We start from the raw sequence: 27,303 nt of genomic DNA, 5'->3' as shown, positions 1-27,303 counted from the left end.
CTAGAAGTGGGCCTAACAAATTTCACAGTAATGATATTAGCAAGTCGTTTTTGGCCATCTTCGTCACAAATTGGGCATTGTAAGAGAGGGCATCTACACAGTAACGGTTCAATTTCCGAACACAAATTTTCTAATATATTCTTGTTTGGTATGAATGGTACTGCCCGTTCAACAAAACGATGAATGACTGATAACACTGAAACAAAGGTAGGTTTCAGATATCGCAGGGCTCCTAAATCTTGATTTGCAATAAGACTGATCAATGGAGAGCTATTAGTGTTTTCAGCTATACAATCTAAGCATCCCATGCAGGAGACCCTTTCTTCCACTATTCGTACTATATAGCCACCAATGTATGTCAAACTTGCTGTTTTCATTGTTGGTAATTGTATGTCTGTAAAAAAATCCATTCCTGGTTTACAAAAGAATTGCAATAATAAATAATAAAAACCACAGAAAATTTTAATGAAACACTGTAACAATTACTAGTAAATCAAATGACTAATTGTCATTGAATATGCCTATAGCTTACCTGATTGGTTTAGTAGCTGTTGCAGGATGTTTAAAACTGACTCAGGAATACTATATGGTACAGCAGCGGTATCTGGCATATCTACTTCTTGAATAAGTCGTCCATCTGTGATGTCAGACGCATGGTTCTCTACACTGCTAAAGATTGACATGCACAAAATACCCGTTTTCAATATCTTTTGCAAACTGAAGTTCACTGCCCTTGCATCCAACATGTCATTTGATCCGGACATACGGCGCAATGTACTGAAGAGGGACTCAACAGGATCACTTGAAAATGCTCTAGTAAGAACATAATGGTACCCATTTTCTAACAGATATTTAAAGGAGAGAACAGTTGATTTTGTTGTCAACGTGATAGCTTCATATGTCTCGTTAGTTAGGAAATCTTTTTGACGTGTGCTACTTGCACACTTCGTTGTATGGAGATAAGAAAGGAAATAATTTTCTAGCCAATCTAGACGATAATCATCCAAAGAGAAGAACTGTTGCTTATCATGATTTCTACTTTCCACATGATAATGTGTATTGCTAATATCATGCATTGCGAACCACTTGTTGATATTTTCCATAAAAGTCAATGTCGTATCAGAATCTTTGAATTTGTGGGGTTCAGGGTGTGAGCTTGCATTTTCTTTCAATGTTCTGATAGCAGCAATTACACATGGAGAAAATATTTCTTTTGCCCTTCGAACGTTCATTTTTTCAAATGCAGTAGGCTCAACGTGTTTTTTCGTGAGATATCTGACAGGTTTCACCGTATCATCTTTTTGGAGTTTGTGTAACAATTTCACATATTTCCCTGAGATTGTTCCAGTACCATCAGACATTTCACGTTCCAGGAATTGGGTTCTGATGTTTTTCAATATGTGGCACTGATCAAAACTTAGAAATAACTTTCTGTTTCCATCACAAGGGTGTGTGGTCACGGATTTCAATGAACCACCTGAAAGATGCTTCATCATTGTAGTATTGCTTTTATGGTTGTCAGAAACAATTCTAATAACTATAAAACCACATTTCTCGACTTCACTAACCACTTGCAATGTTAGTATATGTAACTCTTGCCCTGATAATTGTTTTGTGAAGAAAAATGCACATGTATACGGTAGCTGGTTGAGAGCCCCCTTAAAACAAAAGACAAGACTCGATTAGCCACTAATTCTTTCTTGGGAATATCAAGTATTTCATCCTCATTTCTTTGTGCTTCTGTTGTTTTCTTATAGCCAAAAAAAGTATCAAGCTTGCGATCGTATATTATCTAGGGGTTGATTGCAGCCTCGTCTACAATAAGTGATGAAAACCGCTCAACTACAGTGAGGTTTTTTGCCTCTAAGACCAACCTTTCTTTAATCAAAGGAGTGACACCAGACGAGCAATCCGTAGGGCCAGAATATCTCGTGAGTGTTCTCTTAGAAGGCAGTTTAAAAAAACCTCTTGATCGTATAAGGGAATAACCCTTAGGAGATATGTATAGCAGTATTATGCATTCTCTGATTGTCTCACTATTCCACCTTGGTATTCTCTTTCGATGATTAAGCAGCTGATCTAGGATACATTTTGCATGAATACTGCCTTCATCTGCCTCTTTCTTTACATTTTCTAGTTCCTTATGTAACGGATCTCTTTCAATTAGTTGGAGTTTTTCGGTTGTTTTCGTTATCTCATCTTGCTTCTCTTGTAACACCCGATTAAGTCGTGTAATTTTCACACGCAATCTGTTAATACTTCTTTTTAGCTCGTCAATGTTGACAGCGTCTGTTTGCGTGGCTTTATGGTCATTTTCAACTGGCAAGAAGGAAATGTCACTAACTGATGTTGAGCCACTCGGGACATCTTGCTCAAATAGTGAAAAACCAATATTACTAAAAGATTTGCGTTTCTTTGGTGGAGGGAGATCAGTTTTAATAATCGTTCGTCTTGGTCTTTTGATATTTGTCACTTTATACGTAAGATAATGATGGAATATTGTTGGCACAGCATTTGGTTTTAATCGGCTAAATTTTCCATTATTAGAATAATCTTCTTCCTTGAAATGTAAACTACAAACGACTGAAGATGGGGAGTTGCTGTTTGGAACGAAGTCTTGGCGTGAAATCACTTTAAGCCATTTTTCGCATCTTTCTCTATCACTCGGAAATTCGTGGAATGATATTGTTCCTCCACTCTTTTTTCCATTCGAAGTACACAATGGTACACAACAATTCGTCATTTTGAATCACATCACAATAAACTCACTTACCAGTAGAAAGAAGCACAATATTTTAGTATAATCGCACAAGAAACCATACACACATTCCTCAGCGAACCTTGGCAACTAATGCCATCTGGCGGAAATTTCACATTTTCTCGATTACAACTTTAACACAGGGATCAACATGAATTGTCAAGGCCGGTAAGGAAGAAGCAAAGCGAGCATCAAGTCGGCCGTGGGCTTGTGCAGCAAATGCTGCAAACTAATTTCGGAAGTGCGGAAAAATGTGTGTGACTGTGGACAACCTTATTTCATTTGCTGTGCATGGTGCAGGAAATATATATATGTTTTGTGTGTTTTTATGATATTTATCATAATGAAACATGTACAAAATGAAGTGGAATAGATACAGAAGAGACACCAGTGACCTGCCTACGTGAGCAATATTTCCTTGTTTATCCTTTACAATACAATGTTAGTTAATTAATAATGTGTTTAAAATATGACGAAGCGTTCAATACATTGAGAAATATGATATATATATATATATAAACAAATTACTGTGATCACATATTAATCATTATTAAAAGAAAAAAAAATATAGGACCAGTTAAGATTCGAACTCAGGTTCCCTGAATAACAACTCAGCACCCAACCACATGAGCTACGCTTTTACATAGTCCAGGGCTTCCCTATTAGGCACCTAACGAAAGTATGTCACAAACAATAGCCAATATTTCCAAAACGAGGTGTCATTGGCCACCCATACCAGGTATGACTTTAAACAACACTTCTTGTACTTTCATCTTACACAATCTTATTTCATTCGGTGATATACAGAGCGTGCCCTCTCCTTGTGAGTCGCATGCCTGTACGCAACCGTTCCCCCCACCCCTTCATACTACTTACCTTTGACAAATATTGCAATACAGTTAACTTGATACCGTCCTGCAGTCCTAGATGTCTCAGCTTTAGTTATAAACTAGTCTCTGCTAGTTTTAAGTACAATTCTTGCTAGTTTTAAGTACAATTCTAGCCATTTATTTCTGTTTTAGTAATCCATGTGTTTTGTGTTATATAATATTCCACTTGCTTCATATTCTCATATCTGAATTTTGATCGTAGTAACAATCCAACAATATTTACGTTCTGCCATATTGTTTTCAAGCTAGTAAAATCTTTGATAAAAGATAACAAGATGCACTTATATTTTACAAAACAAACTTTTATCAAAGAAACTTCTACAAAACAAAACCCATTACACTGTAATATATTTTATGATATATATGTTATGAAAGATATTTGACATATACTATCTGTACGTATGTTTGATAGTGTAATACCAGCCTAACGCTGAATCGATCCAATCTTAAAATATATACCGAATATCATCTAATGCATCCCCAACGGAAACTTCGCTCGGATAACGACCCCACAATTTTGCACTGCTCCAGCACCGAAGGATAAACTAAAGTTGAACATCATTCCAAGAAAACCGCACGTAAAAATTTAGAAGTAAACATCATTAAGGAAATTGGAATCCACTTTTTATTTACGGATAGCAGCTAAATCTTCAAAGCCGGCAGAAATTCCGAACTTTAACATTAATCATGAACCGAAAGCTACAGCATGCGTCTCAGATATGTAACACACGATGTCTATAAATCTATGAAGAGGAAACGTCGAATATTGAGGTCGAATTATTTACTTAATCATTATCTTATTGTCTAAGTGACCTGAAATTGTCTATAAACATTTAAGCCTGCTCATTTTAGCAATAGTTCGAAATGCAGTAAAACTAAACAAACAATGGACAAGTAATTCTGAATTTGAGCAAGTTGTTGGGTTAAATCCCCTAAAAATTAACAGGAGAAACCTATTGTGAGAACATTTGCCTTTGATTGCATACAACGGAGCTTTGTGTTGTCCTAGATCATATATATCCAGATTGCTCGGCTATGGATGAATATATAAAAGGATTCGAAACTGCGATCAGCACCATCTGACGGAAGGGGGTTCAAATAAGATAATCAGCGGCCGACATCGTGGGTGGTGAACATTAGAACTATGTGTTGGGTAGGTTACCCAGAGTTCTCTCGAGACGAACAGATGAAGCTCGAAAAGACAAGATGGCAGCCAAAAACTTGCTAATGAGTGGACATAAAGTGATACTCAGTGCGTGTGTAAGCGGTGTATGTTAAACAGTGATGTTTATGGACGTTGTAAAAATAGTGTTGTTAAATGTATTATAAAGTAGTAGTAATATAATAAATTGAACTATCTAAGTAGTTTTTGAAGACTTTTCCGTTGCGCTGTACACTAAATACCCAAAGAATACAATCCCAATTATCTAACCTTTTGCTTTATTTTCTGTCTCTGTTTGGTTATATTTTAATTCGGTTGTGTAAAATAGATCGTCTCTTTTATCTTCCTGTTGGCTCCGGTAAGAATTTTCAGCGGAAGATGGTGTGAGAAATAAAAATGTAAATGTTTTATTTTAAATTGGGTTAGTTGAGAATATCGATGAGTGTGAGAGGGAAGGAATATTTTCTCCATAGTTTAAAATTTTCGTCACCAGGTACGCTGCTAAATGCATGGAGTAATTAGTTTTTCTTTTCGCTACTTGGTGCGTTGCTAGATGTAATAACTTCTCCTCCGTCCAACATATGGCAGCAAGATCAGTTTCTACATTAGCGCCTCTAGTATGTGTTACGGGAAACTCAGTCAGTTTCGCATCCTATTATATATTCATCCATGGCTCGGCCTTATAGGCTTTGACGGTAACAACTTTTGTAGGTTTACTATGCCGCCATCTAGTTGTTACATAAGGAGTCACGTCATAACTCCCATTTGAATTGCATTAGCGACTGCACTGCCATCTTGTGTTCGTTTACGGCGGACGGGTGGCGATCCTGGCGGTTGTTCTCTTCAAAGTGCTACCCATTTTAACATAGGGATGAGCTATCCTGTGTGTGTGTGTGTGTGTGTGTGTGTGTGTGTGTGTATATATATATATATATATATATATATATGATCTAGAGTGTTGTACGCTAATTTATTCTGGAAGCACTCTTTTGAGTCGCTCACACGTACTTACTCCGGTGAGATAAGTTGTATATCTGCTGCACAGTCATTGTATAGGTTTGAATTGCGTTGAATTGAATTTACGGAAGGGGGCACTATGGCCCAACACTACGACCAGTTAAGGTCTATTGCCCTAACCCTCAACCTAGGCGCATTCCCAAACCCACATCGGCTGACTACACTAAGGTTCGCTGCGTACCCAGGTGTCGAGCAGGCAAACCCCAACGTCCCTAAGCCAGCCCACACAGTGTGTCGCCAGCCGGCGATCGGGGAATGCTATGGAATGATGATAAAATGAAGAAATGGTGACGGAATGATGTAAATGCCTAACATGGGGAAAAACGGGAGAAACCCGAGAAAAACTCCCAACTGCGACCTTGTCCGCCACAAGTGTCACTATGGATTTTTCAATGAAATATCCCAGACCTGACCGGGACTCGAACTCGAGGTCTGACCACTCAACCACCGTAGGGGTTCTTGTATATGTTACTTTACTGCTGTACATCTGTGGTTTCGATATGAATGTGAACATGGAAAAGATTGAGGCGAAACGTTTTTTAACGTGTAAAAGCTTCATAAAATTTTAACCCTGTTTTAAATTTAATCATTAATTAATTAATTATTCGTACACAAGTAAGTAGAGTTTAAATACAAAAATAGTTAATATAATATATTTTAATTCTAAAATTCGTAACTATAGTGTTAATTCAAAATTGATGAACATCTTTCTAATCACATAATATTACTCATTAGTAGGCTAATTGCAACTTCAAATGTGGATTGTTTAATTGATGTAAGATATTATATAATATATAATTAATTATTTAAATAAAATAATCTATTTTACAAAGAAAAATGGTTATTTATATTATAATAATTACTTATATAAAATACAGAGTGTTGTTTTATTTAAACCAGATCAAATATTATATAGCTAACTGTAAATATCTTAATTTAAAGCTGATTCATTTAAACATTCATTTGAAAACTAGGTACTTTCATTTAGTGAATTATCTTAAAGATGAACACTCTTGTGATATGTGAATAAGACTAGTAGTTGGCGAATATATTAATTAAACATCTATAATAAAAATAAATAGATTATATTATAAATATTAATATTATTTACTTAAAATTTATGAAATTGTGCTTATATCTCCATTAAATGTAGATAATTCTTTACAGATTCAATGGCCACAGAATTCCTGAAAATTTGACACAATTTGAACAATTCAGTATATAAAACTAAATACAAATATTTACATACGGAATACTTAATACATTTTACAAGAGAAAGAGTTCGTCCAAAGGGCTGGACTCGGGAAGAGTACCCAAAACACTCATTGTATTTCCGCGTTGAATTGCAATACTTAAACGTTGTCGCAAATAAGTAGTGCAACGACGATCACCAGTAATGGAGATCAAAATTTTGCCGATTCGAGATACCAAAACTTTGCGTCATGACTCCAAGGACCGAAGGTCTCCACAACAAAAGGGACAAAGATATAATTGTCTAAAAGATGAGCATATTTATTGACTCTATTTTTCACGGCTAATTCAGCAGCAGATGCTTCTGGAGGTATTCGGCAAGTGAGATGGAGCTAGAGTGTCAACGCAAGTGGAGTCCCAAATTAAAGATTTTCCTCTAGACCATGGAATTAAGGTGAGACCATCGGGTCGTTTACCATCCGCGCGACTAATACCTCGTGGTTCCAAAAGAGATGGGATGCCACAAGAAGTCAGAGATCTTTTAATGATATCATTGAGTGATGTATATCTGGGAATGCGACCCTTGCTCCTCGCACAGCTCAGTGCATGATGGCCGTAAATATCAGCAATTCCTTCGCAAATACATTGATGTGGCTGTCAGAGTTCACAGCCAAGGCGTAAAGCCATTGCGATTTTAAAGGATGTACTATCTATTAGAGTGCCGATGTGAGGAGAAGGTAATGCGTGTAACCAAGCTCCAGACTAACTCTCTTGAAGAGCTAGGAGACATCCAATGTCTTGAAAGAAGAAAGGAGTTTGTCTAAAATTTTTTGGGAAAAGATAACGTCCCACTGCTTTTGAAATTCAGGATGGGCAGGAGGATGAGTGGTTTGTGAGGAAATATACCAACTAGTCAGAGCATCACGCACATGACAGATTTCAGTTGCATCACTGTATAAAGGTAAGTGCGATTTGATGCAACGGAAAACCCCGGAAGGTAGAAGAAAGAAAAGCAGGTATACAAACGTCAGAAAGTTTCCGAATGCCCACACCGCCAAATTTAATTGGGAGAGAGGCTTGAGTCCAACTAGTATCGATAAAACATATATTTAGGATCATTTCCAAACTGGATCGAAAAAGAGCATCAGCTTTATGTAAGAAAGATGGAAGAAGCCATAAAGAAGTAGTACGCATAAAGTAAGTCATCTTGGGGATTAGAAAACAATTTTTAAGAAGATAATAAGAAATATGAGGATGTATTAGTTTTAAACGATCGATGACATATTGCAAAGAAATTAGTTTTTGTTCAGCGATGTGATCGGCAGCTTCCAAAAAGACGGGAGATCCAAGAATTGTTAAAGTGGATTTTGACATTAGTAATATACCCAGAGCAAGTTTTTTAAAAAAAGAGAAAACAGATTGATTAAACTTAGAACAAAAATAAATTTCACATTTATCAGGATTAAGTTCTAACCCTAATATGGATAGTTTCCATTATCAATATTGCATTAATGCCTAGAAATTAGTCTTCATGGAATGACAAGGCGATTATTAAGTTGTTAACGGAAAGGCATGGCTTTATCAAACTTTTATTTCAAATCTCAACATCCTTACTATTCCAACCATTCTCACAAACATAATCAGCATAACGTGTTTAAAATATAATACTTCATATCTTCAATTTTACACATTTGGTCCGAGTTCGATTCCCGGTGGGGTCAGAAATTTGCGTGTAAAATTGTACCAGAGAACTAGAAGAGGTAGCGATGCACAACTTCTACTCACTGGATTATGCACCAATATGCCTGGGTTAAAACCCCAATCTCTCCGCAGTGCACATGAAGAGAAGGCATATGTCACTGTTGATAGTGATCCGTCCGTCAGATGGGGACGTTAAACCTGGCGGCCCCCTCGGTGCTATTCGACAGGAGTAAGCTACGTGCCGGCACCGGCTTTCCCCTTCTCCCTTCCTCATTATTATCATCATCATTATCCTCACGCATTCCCTACACTACACTTACAAGAACACTTATACATACACCCTCATAACTCTCCACAGATACATATCATGCATAGCTTGGCCCGCCGAAATGGTGTACAACTTGAAAATGGGTCACAGTCCTGCCATCTGTCCGCATATGCGGAACCCGAATCACGCAAGTGAAGTATGTAGGCATTACATACATACATACATACATACATACATAGATACATACATAACATACAAAACATACATACATACATACATACATACATACATAACATACAAAACATACATACAGTACATACATACATACATACAGTACATACATACATAGGCCCTACATACATGCATACATACATACATACATACATACATACATACATACATACATACATACATACATACATACATACATACATACATACATACATACATACATACATACATACACTCATTTTGAAAATGTGAGGTCCTACACTTTAAGCGATCAAACTTTTCACACAATTATGGGAATTCGATTAATCTCTTTCAAATTTTCTTCCATCTCATTTTCCTTATAGTCTTATTTCTTCTCCTCTTTCCTATTTCTTTTTTCCGCTCTATCTTTTTGTAGCTTAATGTGTGTCTCACTTTTATTAATTATCCTTCCTACTTTTCTTTCTCTGTCTTCTTTCTTCTTTACACATTTCATCTTCAAGCTTTTCTTCCTCTTTCTCCTCTTTTCAAACTTTCACCTCATGTTTATGATCATTAACATCACTATCAAATCATTTTATTCTTCCAGAAACGTATTACAGGGTGATTCCAAAGTCTCTTAACATTTTCCTTTTACCGCTAATGAATGAATTTCTTTAATAAGTGATTTGAAACAACGCTAACCATAGAAGAAAGGACATCCGTCGTTTGCACTTGTCTGCATGGAATAATCCATTGATAGATCGAAGCAGATTTCATTCGAAAATCCAGGAAATCAAGTCCTATCAGGCAAGTGTGGTATACAGTAATTTAACTTTAAATTTATGCACCAGTTTTACCGATGGCGACGATGAGGTTTGAAAGAATTGCAGTATTTTTACAGAATATTCCGAGAAAAGAGTCCTCAGAAACAGTATCTACCAGAAGGTTAATTTGATCTCAATAAACACCAAGCCGGGCCTCCGTCGTGGAAAGAACACGCCAACGGTGCTCCTTTAGAAGTACTGCAACAAGAATTTAGATCGTCTTTCTTCTTTTAACAGTTCCATGTAAGCGCCTTAAACTTAGTATTCCGAGAACAATCCGCCTGTCTGTCTTCCCCCCACACTTTGCAGTGACAGCCGTTTCCTTTTGCCACCCCGCCCGATTGTTACATACATTTACCTGCTCTACAACAAAGCCATTCAACAAATTACGCTCACTTCGCAGAAATTAAGTGCGTTTTGTAAATTCAAGTAGAACTAATTTCTTTCTGTCGATTAAGTTCGCGAGGCCAAGTCTCCTCCAGAGAAACAAAGTCTGACAACTTCTTTGTAGTCACCAGTTTCTCCCTCAATCAGCTATGTTACTATTACACAGGTTCGTGGAAAATGTGTAGATATTGAATTACCTTCAATGGAGATTTAGGAGCATTTAGGTACGTGAGTTTCATTAGCAGTAGAGTATGAACTGAATATTCAAGGATGACGTCTTATGAGATGAGAGATATACTGCAGAAAGTAATCTACGTCAGAATATTCGATTTCAAATTCATCTTTCTATTGATTCCATCCATGCTTCGTCTTCTTTTCCATCTATCTTTTCGTATTGCTATTCATCCATATTTTTGTTTAATCGCGTGTTGGTGTTCAACATCGTGTTCAATATCGTGCTCTTTTTCATATTCGTCTTCACAGTTGTCTTCATCTCCGTCTTCATCCTTGCTTCGCCTTCATATTCGTTTATTTATTCATAAATTTTTCAATCCATAAGTCGTTTATCTTCAGATAATATTTATGGTTTCGTAATTACGTTTGACCATTATCTCACTTCAGTTTTGATGTTCGTGTTAATCTTCATCTTCGTGATTGCATTATATTCATCTCTGTCCTGGTGCTCTTCCTCATATTCTTCTTCATTTTGCTTCTTTTGATCACCTAGATCTTGGTGTTTCTGCTCATTTTCAACTTCGTGTCCACTCTAATCTACTTGTCCATTGTGTTCGTCTTGGTCTCCGCGTTCTCCATTTTCGTATTCTTCGTCTTTGTGTTCTTCGCCTTCATATTCATACTCGTATTCATGTTCATCTCCGACTTTGTGTTATTCATCGTTTTCGTGCCCACCTTCGTCGCTGTGTTCATATTCACCTCTGTGTTCATATTCGTCGTTGTGTTCATCTTCTTCTGTGTATTCATCTTCGTCTGTGTGTTCATCTTCGTATGTGTGTTCATCTTCGTCTTTGTGTTCATCTTCGTTTTCGTGTTCATCTTCGTCGTTGTGTTCATATTCACCTCTGTGTTCATATTCGTCGTTGCGTTCATCTTCGTCTGTGTGTTCATCTTCGTCTGTGTGTTTATCTTCGTCTGTGTATTCATCTTCGTCTATATGTTCATCTTCGTCTGTGTGTTCATCTTCGTCTGTATGTTCATCTTCGCCTTTGTGTTAAACTTTGTTTTCGTGTTCATATTCGTTTTCGTGTTCATCTTCGTTTTCGTGTTCATCTTGATCTTTGTGTTCATCTTCGTCTTTGTGTTCATCTTCGTCTTTGTGTTAAACTTCGTTTAACATCGTCATTATGTTCATATTCATATCTGTGTTCATCTTCGTCTTTGTGTCCATCTTCGCCTTTGTGTTCATCTTCGCCTTTGTGTTCATCTTCGTCTTGTGTTCATCTTCGTCTTGTGTTCATCTCCGTCTTTGTGTTCATCTTCGTCTTGTGTTCATCTTCGTCTTTGTGTTCATCTTCGTCTTTGTGTTAAAACTTCGTTTTCGTATTCATCTTCGTCGTTGTGTTCATATTCATCTCTGTGTTCATCTTCTTCTTTGTGTTCATCTTCGTCTCTGTGATAAACTTCGTTTTCGTGTTCATTTTCGTTTTCGTGTTCATCTTCGTTTTTGTGTTCATCTTCGCCTTTGTGTTAATTTTCGTCTGTGTTCATCTTCGTCTGTGTGTTCATAGTCGTCTTTGTGATATATTTCGTTTTCATTTTCGTTTTCGTGTTCATCTTCGTTTTTGTGTTCATCTTCGTCTATGTTAATCTTCGTCTGTGTGTTCATCGTCGTCTGTGTGTTAAACTTTGTTTTCGTGTTCATCTTCGTTTTCGTGTTCATCTTCGTTTTCGTGTTCATCTTCGTCTTTGTGTTCATCGTCTTCGTGTTCGTGTTCACAATCGTGTTCATTTTCGTCTCCATTTTCGTCTTTATGTTTCTGTCATCCTCGTCTCCTTATTCGCGTCATCTTCGTCATCATGTTCATCTAAGTTAGTAGTGCTTCGTGTTCATCTTTAGACTTCACATTCATGCTATTCGTCCTCTTGTGTTGGTGTTAACTTTCTTGTTCGTGTTCAGCGTCCGTATTCGTGTTCGTCTTCAACTTCACCTTCCTATTTGTCTTCATCCTAATCTTCATGTTCACCTTCTTTTTCTTCTTTTTGTTCCTGGTTGAACTAGTCTTCGTCTTCGTCTTCATGTTCATTTTCGTCTTTATTTCACTAGAATGTTCATATTCACCTTCATCTTCTGTTCATTACAATCATTTCTCAGCTCATAATCCTTGTAATTGTCTTCATATTCATCTCTGTGTTCCTCTACACATTCATGACGCGAAAATTAAAGACGGTAATAGATCAAAGGTGGACTATGGATAACAGGATAAACGAAGTAACAAGAGGAAACTTATTACAGAACATTCTCGTTCATAAAAAAAAATCTTACGATTTCCTCAGAAGCCAATCCGTGTTGCCTTTAGTGAAAAATCATCAGTTATCTCAGCCTCTACTGGTTCCCACTCATCTAAAACTAATCAATAATGTGTAAGAGTGCCATGTGAGGTTTTATTAGGACCAGACAGTGAAAAGATTCGGCCACATTCCCGAAACTTATAAAGAAATAAATAGGATTCTTCTGTCCGCTTGTGACTGAGTGGAAGACTGTACTTCAAGCGTAATCGATTAGATCAAACGTAGAAAGAAAAAGTACGAAATTCCAGAAATAAAAAAATCATAAACAAACAGGAAATGAGGCAGTTTCATTTCTTCCGTGCGCCATTTTACACTCGTCTGTTGCACGTGATGTTAATCATGCAAGAATGACATATGTTGCGATACCTTGTTATCTGTAAATAGCATTTAGTTTTTTATTACCTCACAGTCAACTAACCATACCAAGTCAACAAACAGTTCCCGTAATACAAAAGTGGCACATGTAACAGTGTCAAAAGTCGAGTCTGTGGCACAAGCGTTAGCGCGCTGGTCTTCCATCCAGGCGGGCAGGGTTCGATTCCCGGCCAGGTCGTGATTAAAATTGTGGTGGTCAAAGCATACATTGCAGAGGATTTTTCTCGAGGTACTCCCTTTACCATTTCACTAACTCACTCCACCTCCCTCTCTTTCCATCTATCATCCATAATAGTAAAAATAGGCTGGGGTGAAGTCTGCTATAGGAAGAGCTTGGGGCTCCGATCCCCTGGGGCTCATCAGGCTACTCGTATGCGGGCGGAACCTAGCTGTATCAGAGACAGAGGCAGGATGGCCCACCTGACAGCGTAGGCTGATTAGGAGGGGGCTTGGGGCTCCGGGTCCCTGGGGCTTATCAGGCTACTCGTCCGCGAAACGGGACCTGGCTGTCAGGAACTGAGGCCCACCTGTTAGCGTCGGATTCACGAATGTCATCCTGGTCATCTGTCGACTTCGACAGTCACCGCATGTATAGAACGCACAATGTGCCAATACGTGCAAAAGTGTACGGACCAGTCCCGCGTCTAGCCCTTGTAAAACCAGCCAGCCAACATTGTAAAACATGTCATTATCCTTCATCTGATGTAAGGTTATTTCTAATCTACGAGTAAACAAATGGTTACAGAAACCTTCATAATTTTTTTAATTACTTGAAAAATGCGCTACGTGCTTGATGTTACGTCTGAGTGCTGGAACATAAGGATAAATATAAAGGGATTGGTGCTAAACAATGATGTCACATACTCGTAATTTTAAAGATCAGAAATTTAAATAGTCCATGAAAAGGTACTAACCGAGTCTGTACTTTGATTTTACTAATTGTGACTTTGAAATCATATATTTTTCATTCCACATTTATATTAGTAGGTCTACATACAGGTGTTAAAAAGTATCCAATATTTTAGGAGGTGATAATATGCATGAAAACAAGAAAATAATATCTAATAAACATTGGTCCTACAACACATACTTTCTGAGATCTGAACACTTGTTCATAGGAGGTGCTCAATGTGACGAGCAGACTACCAGATAATCACACCGTAGTTGACACTACTGGCATGGAATAATGATATGTAGCAAGGAATACTGAAAACAAAAGTCTGGTTGCGGATATGAGGGGGGTTCAGCGGAGATAGTGGTGTGAATTTTGATAATCAGCATGTGGGGGCTGATGAAAATCCCCATGGAGTTGAAGAAACCATGCATCAGCACCGATTCTCTGTCAACTTATGGTCAGACGTTCTTGATGATAGATTAATAGGGCCATACGTGCTACCACAGAGATTAACTTGGGATTGTTATAAGGACTTACTTATTAACGTATTAAAACAAATTTCAAAAAGTGCGTAATTCCTTACGCCGAAGGGCAGAGGAATGCATTATCATAAATGGACGTCACATTGAGCACCTCCTATGAAAAAGTGTTCAGATCTCAGAAAGTATGTTTTGTAGGACCCAAGTTTATTAGACATTATATTCTTGTTTTGATGCATACTATCACTTCCTGAAGTATTGGATACATTTTTAACACTCTGTATACGTACAAGGACGTACGCAAGGGTTAGTTACCGGGTTTGAACCTCTCCCTTGTACTTCTTGAAAAAAATGACGTATAGTATTTAGATTTGAGTATTTTTTATCCATAATCGTTTCCCCTTCACTGTTAGTTTTTCACTGTAAGAGTAACAAAATCTACATTGACTAGGGCATAGTCCTTCTACCCCTCCTTCAATATAATTCCTGTGCTTGGAGCTGCGGCACGTTTGAATTATAACAATGCTATCTTTATTAGAGAGATCTGCCGCCTAGTACCGACCTTGTAATAAAATGAAGCTGACACAATATGAAATTGAACTTGTTGTGAAATATGCTGGAAAGGTTGTTTTGTCAGTTCTGCAGTGCAGATGTTGTTAAATATTGTGCACTGTCGATTTTAAAAGCGGTATGCAGCCGTTCGTTAGTTTGAGTTCTCACTTTATTGTGAAACGTTCGTTTAACTTTTGTACATTTGACATTTCATATTTTTAATATAAACTTCAGGTTTTGCGGGTTCTTTGATATGTCTAAGTGACCGCAAAATTCAATTTTAGAACTTTTTAGCAAAAATTACCGCTCTCCTGTAGCGTGAATTTGTCTAAGTCCACTTCGGTTCACACGACTAGGAAAGGATGTTTATTTTGCACCTAATTTACTCCTTGAATATATCATCGTTATAGATTATTCATAACACTTGATCTATAAACAGACAGAAAAAGCAGCATACAAACAAAACAAAGGAAAACAGAGCGAAGTCGTGCTTAAGAAATTCCTTCACGTGTAAACCCAAGCTCTCACGGAATCAACCGAAGTCTTCCGAAGGGGACTCAGCGTATGACAGTCAGTCTTTTTTTTGTCTAAGACTGTACATAATGTTCCCACGGTGAATAACTGTTTCCCATTGCCGCACAATTGACAGAACGAACGAAATTGCACTCAATAACAACCAAAAGAATATTGTCACTGTTCAATGCGCAAATTTTGCTTCAGACTTTCTATTTCAGAGACAGTTTTTTTTGTGCCGTTAGCCTATTGCAGATGTCTCCCGATTTACTTTCTTTTCTTTCTATCACTATCAACATATTAGGGCTCAGGCCTTTTTATCTGTTCCGCCTTCTCTAAAATTAATATCTCCATCTTTTCATTAACCTTCCAAACTGCTACAGATGTTAGAATCTGTCGCAACGTAATAAAATTCCATTTATATTTATTTTTAATGCGATCCTCTTTACAAATATGCCTCGTTTTGGTAATTCCTGTTCAAATGTCGGACACGGAGAAGTACTGTAAATAAAAGCACAAATACAAAGAAATAGCTGCCAATACGAAATGTAGGACACAATAATTTGAAAAAATAGCTACTGTACATTTTAGAAATTCCATTTTCTCAGTTTGACACAGCTCAGCATGAGTTGGATCTGTAGAGCAAACACAAATGTTACTTTATTCGACTTATTTATCGCAGTGGTAGGGAATACCTTGCAGGTGTTCATGACTTACATTAGACAGTGATCGTGTTGAACTGTACTTACAGGTGATTCTAATGTCTTAATGTAACGTAAAATGTGATTTAGATAACAACCAACAGAGAGATTTATCGAGTACTATTCGAAATGATGCAATGAAATAAGTGGACAGCTTCAAATAGCCTACTGAAAGTAACGTGAGTTGCTGTCAGGAAGTCAAAAGAGTAGAGTAATGAATCGTTTTAGTAGAAAAAGGAGAATTTTCTGTGAAAATTTGGAAAAAAGAACTAAGGAAAAGACTAGTGAAGTGCTTTGTATGGAGTATGACTTTATATGGGGCAGAAACATGGACATCACGACGAAGTGAAGAGAAACGAATAGTAGCATTTCAAATGTGGTTATGGGAAGAATAAAACATGTGAAGTGGACAGAATAAGAAACGAAACTGTGTTGGAGAGAGTGAAGAAATATTGATGCTGAAGCTGATGAAGAAGAGAAAGAGGAACTGGTTGGGTCACTGGCTAAGAAAAAACTGCCTACTGAAGGATGCACTGGAAGTAATGGTGAACGGGATATAAATTCAGGGCAGATGAGAGACAATATTAAGATATATGGATCGTAGACGGAGTCTAAGAGGAAGGCGGAAAATAGGAAAAATTAGAGAATGCTGGGTTTACAGTGAAATATCTGTCCTTGGGCAGAAGACTATGAATGAATGGCCGGTAGTATAATAGGGCCTATATATTGTATCATATTTTAAAACTTTTTTTAAAGAACTTGTACTGACACCTAGCCTACTTATTTGTAGATAATTTATCATTTAAAGTACTTACTCAGATACAAATTTTCCGAGAGACAGTTTGACCTTAAGGGGTTAGGTACAGCTTACAGCAGTAAAATTTTGGGAATATTCAATTTTTTTCCTCCATTACTGTACCTTGTACATTAACGAAAATTAGTATGTGTAAAACACTGTCCTTCTGCTATATGGAAAAAAAATTACAATTTTAAAAAATTATCTACATTTTTTTTAATTCAGTTCACTGTGCAGTGATGAAGCGTTTCCCACATAACTCAAAAACTTTCCAACATTCTGTGATGCATTTTTTGTGTATATTTATCCATGCCATATCTACAACATAATGCAAGATCACTTCTATATCTCTGATAGATTATCTGATAATAAATGAACTCATTTTTAAAAATGGTCAAATATCAGTATTTTCTTCTAACACAAAATATAACAAATATTATTTATTAAGGAATATTGTTGAAAGAGCTTGATATTGTAAACATGAGCTTCAGGAATAAAATAAAAGAGAGCGAGAACATGAAAAAGTTAACAAGTTTATGAGTTATGAGGGAAAAAACTTCATCGCTGCACAGTGAACTACCACAATTATGAGCTTTGAAAAAATATATGCATAATTTATTTAATCATAAAATTTTTTTCATATAGCAGAAGGACAGTGTTTTACAAATATTAATGTTCATTATTGTACAAAATACAGTAATGAATGAATAAAAAAAAATGTTGAATATTTCCAAAAATTTCAATGCATTAAGGTGTACCTAACCCTTAAGTTCTTGACAGTTTCATTGTAAATGTTGACGTTTCTGAGGTTGAAATTGTAATCGTGTAATTTGATATACAAAAATAAGCAATCATCCCTGCGAAACCAACCTTCCAAATTTGTTTATGTTTGTAAGAAAATATTTATACGATGAATTAAAGAGTGTAATCACAAAATGCGTTCAGTCCATTTTTATGATATGACTACGCTAGTTTTATCCACAGGTCTACGTACTGAACGAGTTTTCAAGTTACATGCACAATAACACGAACTTTTAGACAAAGATTGGCATTATTTTTAAGAAAAGAAGCCTAAAATATAATGGAAAATGTGTAAAAAAAATCATATTTTTAGGCCTAAATATAAATAATAAAAATGCCCAAATGGACTGAGTGAGTTTTGGGATCATACCCTGCATTTATTAAGAATCCGTCATTTAAAGTAAACTGATAGCCTCCTACAGTGGTATCACGTTTCATATAGAGGAAATTGCATATGAATGAGATCAGAACCATAGTTAAGGAAGTCACGCTTGAGATACTTTATTCGTCTTTACTACAAAATAACGGAATTAAATGAGTTGATTTCTGGATATGTAACGTAAGGATTTCTTTAGAACTGTACTCGTCATTTTTCCTTTGCAGTCCCTTCTGTATTGTAGTGGATAATCAGAAACGATAAAACGATGCGATTGATTGGCTTATTACTGCATGGCTTTTGCAATTAAATTAATTGTTCAGAAGCGATAAAGACTAATTTTGAATGCTGTAATGTGCGAAATGGAAATCCCTGAATTATTTTAATTTCGAAAAATTATTTTTATTGTATTCAAATCAATTTCGATAGGAACTGAACATGTACATTTCGGTTCGTAACTCCTGAAATAATTCAGTGTCAGGGCGTGTGTTTATTATTCCCGGTTTCTGCTTAGACACCCAGCATTAGGATTTCACAATTATCCAAAACTTTACAAATTTCATTTTATCAATATTTCATTTCATAGGAAAATATTTTCTTTGAATTAATTCATCAGGACTCTAACAGAAGAGATGATACTAGATGTATTTCGCCATCAAGACATGCAATTTCCTATTGAACGATCCTGACCATGTACCAGTAGAGGCACCTAGGAGAAGACTGCATTCTTTCGTTGAGCCGACAGGTTATCTAGCGTCGATGGAACTGGTAAAATCGAGATATTTTTGTAAAATGGCCATATTGGAAAATCGTCCTAGACTTGGAGAAAAATGAAGGGTTCAGAGCCATAGTGGGCCAAGCGCCCTTTATTAGGAACGGAGAAAGCAAGGTTTGAAGTTAAATGAATACCACAGTTTAATTAAGATTGATATGTCACATAGTTTTAATATGCATATTTTATATTACTTGTTATTTTATGTTCCATTAAATTATAATAATAACTTAATTTTAACTCTTGTTTTCTCCGCTTTTTATTCATGGCGCTTGGCCCGCTATGACTCTGAGCCCTTCAAATAGAACAAACGAAATTCCAATCCCCTCCCTAGTGCAGCTTCCGATCACGAGTCAAGCCTTTACCTATGATATAGACTATACCGATGGTGCGATATCTGTATCACGGGTCAAACTTCGAGAACTGGTGACCGTTAAACGAGGACAATCCCAGAAATAATGCACACTGTGTTCCAATCTTCATGGAGATCCACAGTTGTTATTCATTGTTCTACTAGTGAGAGTTATTTCGAACAATTGTGTGCAAGTTCAACTAAATTGCATATATATAAGCAATTGGAAAGGACGATGAAAATCAGTCAGGTCACGTCAATGTCTTTATCAATTGCTTGGAGAAGTGTCTGTAACTCTACAGTAGACTGTAGCAACATTTTTCGATGGTATCGAAGTTTCTATGAAAGTCGTATTGCTACAAAAGTCAATCAACACTCTGGAAGACTGAAATAATTTACGAACTTCACTGCAGAGATTATCATTGCCAAAGTTTCGGAAGAAGACAAACAGATGACTTGCAGATATAATCCTTTAATGTGCGCCCAAAATTGGAGTATGGTGTGCTACTTCTCCACAATAATGCGAGACGCCATGTCAACGAGTTAGTTAAGACCAAACGGTACTCATTGAAAGCGAGCACCCAGCTGAAGGAGGTATCGTATAGTTAACTGGTCATAATTTTTCAATATTCTCTTGTATCTTGAGTTTTAATTACCTGTAGTGCATAATGGACGTGGGAAAACGAAAGAAACGTGATCACCAACCCCAATCATGTTCTTTTTATATGTTAAGGGAAAGCTGTTATTATTTTGTAGCAGCTATGGAATATTCTCAGAGCCTTATGTCAGAAAATTATAAAAGGAAAACGAAAACATAATATAATGCGCCACTACAACATCATACATAAAGCTATGTATGATGATACTGTTGGCGAAGTTCGCAATAAAACAAGTTGACAGGGTCGCAGTATTAAACGTAAAATACATTGAAAAAAAAATTGTTCCATCTTGAGTGACAATAAAGTTAATGAACTTAACATGGTCAGAAAATTCGTTAATCTGAATTAAATAAATGTGGTATTAGTGTTGCTAGCTTCTTAGTCGGTTGTTGATGACGCTGTATAAGCTATTACGTTATTTAGCGTCAAATGAAATTGGTAGCGCGATGGTATTTTGCGAGATGAGGCCATGTAATTATCTGATATTCCGCTTATAGTTAGAAGAAACCTTACTAGGTAATCATCCCCAACGAGAATCATACTCATGCTCGAGCTAAAGAAAAGGAACTGAAGACAGGAACTCCACTGCAGCGTGAAAATTAACTGAATTATTGCATAAAGAAAATAAATAATAAACAATTATCAGAACTAATGTGTAATTTATGTATGTATGTGTTGGTAGAGCAGCTGACTACTGACTGGAAGGTCCGGGGTTCGATCCCAGGTGGTGACAGGATTTTTTCTCGTTACCAAACTTTCAGAACGGCCCCGAGGTTCACTCAGCCTCCTATAAAATTGAGTACCGGGTCTTTCCCGGGGGTAAAAGGCGGTCAGAGCGTGGTGCCGACCACACCACCTCCTTCTAGTGCCGAGGTCATGGAAAGCATAGGGCTCTACCTCCATGCCCCCAAGTGCCTTCATGGCATGTTACGGGGATACCTTTACCTTTTACCTTTTTATGTATTAACTTAGAAAGCATGTTGGCAATATTCAGATTGTCAATTAATATAGATAAACACAATATAATATTTGTTACTCAGTCAAATGACAAATCAATGTAAAATAATGACTTATATTACATGGTCATTAAATTTTATATACATGAGCTACAAATTGCAAACGTTTTCGCCCATTCAGGCATCTTCAGGCACAATTATACAGTATCTCAATATCAAACTATGTAGCTATTACATTGGTGGTAGATAAGCTGTTTAAGATTAATGGTGTACAAAACATCTCCATAATTAAATGTAATATTACAAGTCATAAATTAAAATAATGTTAAAAACCACGTAGTGTTGTAATTAAACTTCATAATATTCTGTGAAACTCTTGTTCAGAATATTATGAAGTTTAATTACAACACTACGTGGTTTTTAACATATTGTTTTATAGTGATCTATACAGTTGCCACGTTCAAACGACACATAATTCATCACTTATTGGACTCTACTGAACAAGAGTTCCACAGAATATTATGAAGTTTAATTACAACACTACATGGTTTTTAACATTATTTTAATTTATGACTTGTAATATTACATTTAATTATGGAGATGTTTTGAACACCATTAGTCTTAAACAGCTTATCTACCACCAATGTAATAGCTACATAGTTTGATATTGAGATATTGTATAATTGTGCCTGAATATGCCTGAATGGGCGAAAACGTTTGCAATTTGTAGCTCATGTATATAAAACTTAATGACCATATAATATAAGTCATTATTTTACATTGATTTGTCATTTGACTCAGTAACAAATATTATATTGTGTTTATCTTTTGTATGTATGTATGTATGTATGTATGTATGTATGTATGTATGTATGTATGTATATATGTATGTATGTGTGTGTATGTATGAATGTACGTGTGTATGTATACGTATATGTATACTGTAGCTATATACTGTATTTATTCACACTGTAACTTTGTATTTTTGTGCAGGTCTAAAACCCATGATTTACAACACTGATCTCTTTTGTTGTAGACTCAAACATATTCATTATTTGTTGCGAAGTCCATGGAAATCCAGCCTTAATCTTGAGAAAATTACCATTAAATTCTTAGTAAACTTACGTCGCTGTTGCATGGAAGGTACCGTGGGTATCGACCGTAAACAATGGCGGCTATATAGTCAGCCCTGTGAGCGGCGGTGGGTTCAAGTGCCTACATGTCGCGTCACGCTATTTTTGCTAATGACTCTGTCCGCGACGTTCCTCGTCCCTTAATTGAGATAAATCTGGCACACAGTTCTCAAATGCTGCTCCAGTCTCTCTCCGATATTCCGCACCACTTAACTATATCGTGACGATATGTTTATATTTCCTCTTCTACCGTCAAGGGTTTAAGATTTAGGCTGTTTGTACCTGATCATATTATTGCCAAATTCAATATTTCACAGGACTTTTCAAGGCTTGCCAATACTTCGAAAGTTTTATTGCGAAATCAATTAAATTACTTCTAAAGTCTTTGATTGCTTTGAAGGTAAATAAGATTATCGACAGCATCATACAAGAAGGACGTATCAACAAAACAACAACTTTATATTAATAATAATAATAATAATATCACTTCAGGGCAAGGGCCTCCTACTTACATAGGGGTGGCTCGGTTGTTTACTCACATGTTGAGCCAGTCCGTGTGAGTTTGAGTGGTTTTCCTATAAGCTTAAGACCTAGTTACCTAATCACTTCCTGAGCTAATTCTCGTATAATACTAATCTTATACTATTTATGTCTCTAGTTCTTGGTGTGCGTGTTTACCTCCTAGTCTACATTTCCTTCACACTATCTTGTCATTTTGTGTCTGAAGCACTTCACTACACTGGACTACACCTTGCTATCTCCCTCCTAGAGTTTTCTACTCACTCTGTTCCTGGCGATCCTTGTCCAGTTTGCTACAGCTGCTGTCTGGAAGTCATCCGCCCATCTACATTTGGGAGGCCTCTCCTCCTTTTCCCAGTCCGGACGTCCCACACTGTTGTAGCGTAAGCTCATCTATCCTGTTGTTCAAAATTCGTCTTTCCATTTTTCGCTGACATATTCTTAGTCTTTCCATCTGTCTTTGCGTACAAGCCCAAGTCCGGCATCCATACAATAATACTGGGCTGACACAGCTTTCTAATATTTCGAATTTTAGCTTTTAGCTAAGAGATCTATCTTTAAGAATAAAATTTTCTCCATGCTTGTGCAATCCGTCTACGTATCTCTTTTTCTCTTTCTTCTTTACTGGTACCAACTGGTCCAAGTATTTTATATTTGTATATTAGGTATTTTATATTAGAACCATTTAAATATAGAGTAATTTTTCCTATTCTTGTCCACATGTCCACAAAACAAAGGTATTTTCATTGATCCTTCCTCATGCCCATTGTAATTCTCAAACGATTCTTTTCAAATATAAACAAGTTATAATAAAATATTTCAATAACGCTGCATTTGTTGATACACCCTTCTGATAAGATGCCCTTCATGTGTTCTAATCGACCAACGATTTGACAATTCTTTGAATTAATTGACAGGCGGGTTCGAAAATGTCATGGCGTCAATAGCCACAAAAAACATAATTGTCCTGAACGAGAAAAGTTAATTGCGGGTTAATTCGTATATGTATGTAAATTAAGCTCATGTCTGTATGCCGTGGGTTCTATGGAATACTGCAATAAAATGAAGAAAACAAAATAATGTGTTGAGGAAATTGCACGACAGATATCTCAAATTAAGTAAAATAGGCATACATGAACTTTTTAATTAATAAGATTCTATCCTATATCCTAAGCAAATATTAATCGTAACTGTTTCAATTGTGATATTCTGCTTTAAGGTATCATACAGTTAAGTAATACAAAATATTGCTTTGTACAGTCTAGTTGTTCAGTCTAGTATCGTGATGAATTTAATGTTTTAATATCTACGATGTAACTCATAGTTCACAGCTTATGTTGTATTTACTATTTTAATATCTATTATCTGTAATTTCAGAGCTTATGTTATATTTACTATTTCAATATTGCCAGTGTATCTCACAATTCACAGCGTTGTTCTGTATTTGTTTCTTTTATTGTCGATGTGTGTCAAAATTCTCCGTGCATCATAATGTTTTCTATATAAAAAGAGATTAAATCCATTTTTCACCAGAAATATACGGAAATTTACTGCAATATGTATATTTCAGTTTATTAAAAATTATCATTTTACATTTATTTCATCTAGTTCCTAATATTTCAAAGCCTCCTTCATCACTCACAGAACAAATATGAATGTAACCTCAAATAGTATTGCCATGCTACATTACATTATGTGAAATTCGGCTTTGAAATCACTTTAAAAAATGAATATATAACCAAATATTCCTCTCTTAGTTTTAATTTAGGGCACTCAATGATTCAGAAAAATTAAAAAAAAAAAAAAAACATAACAGTATTCTAAAGGATCTTGGTTGTAGGACACCGTGCGCTTACTTTCTTACACAAGTGTAGATAAGATTGTGGTTTTCTCAAATTTCAGTCGTTACTTTTCCTTCCAAACTATAAAGTATCATTCTAATTATATCGCATATTGTTTCATGCCTTAATATAATCTCTTTGACTCTTCAATTGGCTGTGTATGACAGTTTTCACACTTAAGAATAGCAATGGCCTAATTACATATTTGTAAGTTTTTGAGAAGTGAACACATTGAGGAGGACTATCGTCGCGTGGGTTAAGTACGACGCAGGGACACAACTTCAGACAATATGGCGTCACACAAATAATGAAAAACATTTCTCTTAAGAGATTCGAAGCAGTGTCTGTGATTTTAATACAAATTCGTATAACAGTGATATGAAATAAATAAAATAACAGTTCCAAATATTATTAGAAAGTATGAAGCGACATTTGACAGTTTTAAACCTTCATAACAGAAACTGTATTCGCATTCCTAGAATGTTACCTTGGGACCGTCACTTCCCGAAATATACCGCACAGTGTTATGGGCAATTTACGGCTAATGTCTTCCGCTCGGCGGGTTGTCCATCCACCTGTATTTTGGTTCCTTTATTTAACGGAACAGTACGCCATTTTCAGAGAATTGTTGGAAGCATAACGTTGCCATAACATGACAGGAAACTTCCATTGTATTCGACAGCTCGTCTCCCTTCTCTTCTGTCCAGACTTGCAGCAATATCAGCTATGAAATGCAAACTCTAAATAACTGTCAAAAATAAGTGTTAAGCTGTCTATATATGTTACACAGGTTCCTGTAAACTGTGCGTTGTATAACGTGTCCAGGTATTGTATATATTAACTACGCTTTGTTCCGAACTGTTTATATTCGAGGAGAATACTAAGGGTGATTATTTGCTACAACGTTTCAAAACTTTGGTTTACTTGGCTCTAGATGAATTAGTATTTGTGTGTGTCCTATGAATTGGAGTCATTAACTTATTTCATTTATTTAACTAGCTAGCTAGCTAGTGAGTAGTGTGAGTACAAATTAAAATTATAAACCAAAATGTTTCTAGCCACACAGTAAGAGCCAGGCTCGTGTACGGTGTGGTCTTAGTCAATAATGTAACATAAAATTTACAAGGACAGTTTACTAAAAACAGTAAGTAACTTAATTCAAACCAATAAACAACACATGAGGGCAAACAAAAATAAGAAAGAGGAAAAGACAGAAAAAACACATTTAATATAAGTAAATTGACAATCAGACAGAAGCCAGTGATATTCAATAAAAACATGAATACAGTCGACAGAAATAAAAGGTAAAAAAATACATTTGTCAATATTACATATCATGAATAATTTTATAAATTTCTTTTTTAAACGCTTCAATTTTAAAATATTTCAAATTTGAAAAATGGTTTGTAATTTTATTATAAAGTCTTGGGCCGAAACTAGAACCATGTTTAAGATCTGCACTTGTATGACATTTAGGCTCAATTAAGACTTTTGTCTTCGAGTACGATATTCATGTCGATTTGATTTATTTTTTATTTGATTTCTGTTGTAGTAAGTTAGTAAACTATATTTATAAATTTCTTCAATTGTTAATACTTTATAATCTATATAAATTAAATTTGTTGGGTAATCCATTACTTTTGGTCAGACAAATTTTTATTAATCTTCTGTGTAATAAATTAATGGATTAAGTACAGATAATGCTACTCCACCCCAATTTATTATACCATATTGTATTAATGATTGTACCAAAGCTAAAAAATATTATTCTCAATGCCTCCTCAGTGATAAAATTTCGAAGTATTATGAATTTATAAATTGTCTTTCCTATACTTGTACACATGAAATCAATTTTTTTATCCCAACGTAAATGCTGTTCTATAATGATTCCTAAATATTTAACTTGTGTGGAAGGTGTTAGATGTGGGCAATTACAATAATTATTTGTTACTCCATTACATGAAATATTATGTATTACTAAGTGATAATTATTCATAGGTGAAGGTAAATCTTCGTTGTTAAAGAAAATGGAATATAGGTAGTTTTATTAGTATTTAAGGACAGGAGATTAGAGTAAAGCCAATTTTTCACTATTATAATTCCATTACGAGCATTTAGATAAGTGTTATCCCAATTCTCCCCATTAAATGTTAGTACAGTGTCACCTGCAAAAGAATATATATTACCACTATATTTCTTTAGATCAATTTTCAACGAATTATTAATATATAATATTATAAATAAGATTGCTCCTAATACTGTACCTTGTGGAATTCCAATATTGATCAATTATAATCGCTATTATAATTGTCAATTTTGACTTTTTGATATCTATTTTCTGAATATGAACGAAAAAGTTTGAGTACAACTCCTCTAATACCAATGTTTTCTAATTTTGAAAGAAGGATATCGTGATTAAGTGTATCAAACGCTTTTTTCAAATCAAGAAATATTCCTAAACATTTATTTCCCATATATAATGTTCTTATAATATTCCATGTAACAGCTAGAATAGAATCATTTGTCCCTTTAGATATATGAAATCCAAATTGAAATTCGCTCAAAATGTTGTTTTTTCCTAGTTTACTAACCTTTTTATAATACATCTTTCTATTGGTTTAGCAAGAGATGGCAACAGATAAATAGATCTATAATTGTTTAACCAGT

The sequence above is a fragment of the Periplaneta americana genome, chromosome 4 (assembly GCF_040183065.1).
Source record: "Periplaneta americana isolate PAMFEO1 chromosome 4, P.americana_PAMFEO1_priV1, whole genome shotgun sequence".
Lineage (NCBI taxonomy): Eukaryota > Metazoa > Arthropoda > Insecta > Blattodea > Blattidae > Periplaneta > Periplaneta americana.
The sequence above is the reverse complement of the archived record's forward strand: the minus strand, read 5'-3'. Positions refer to the sequence as shown.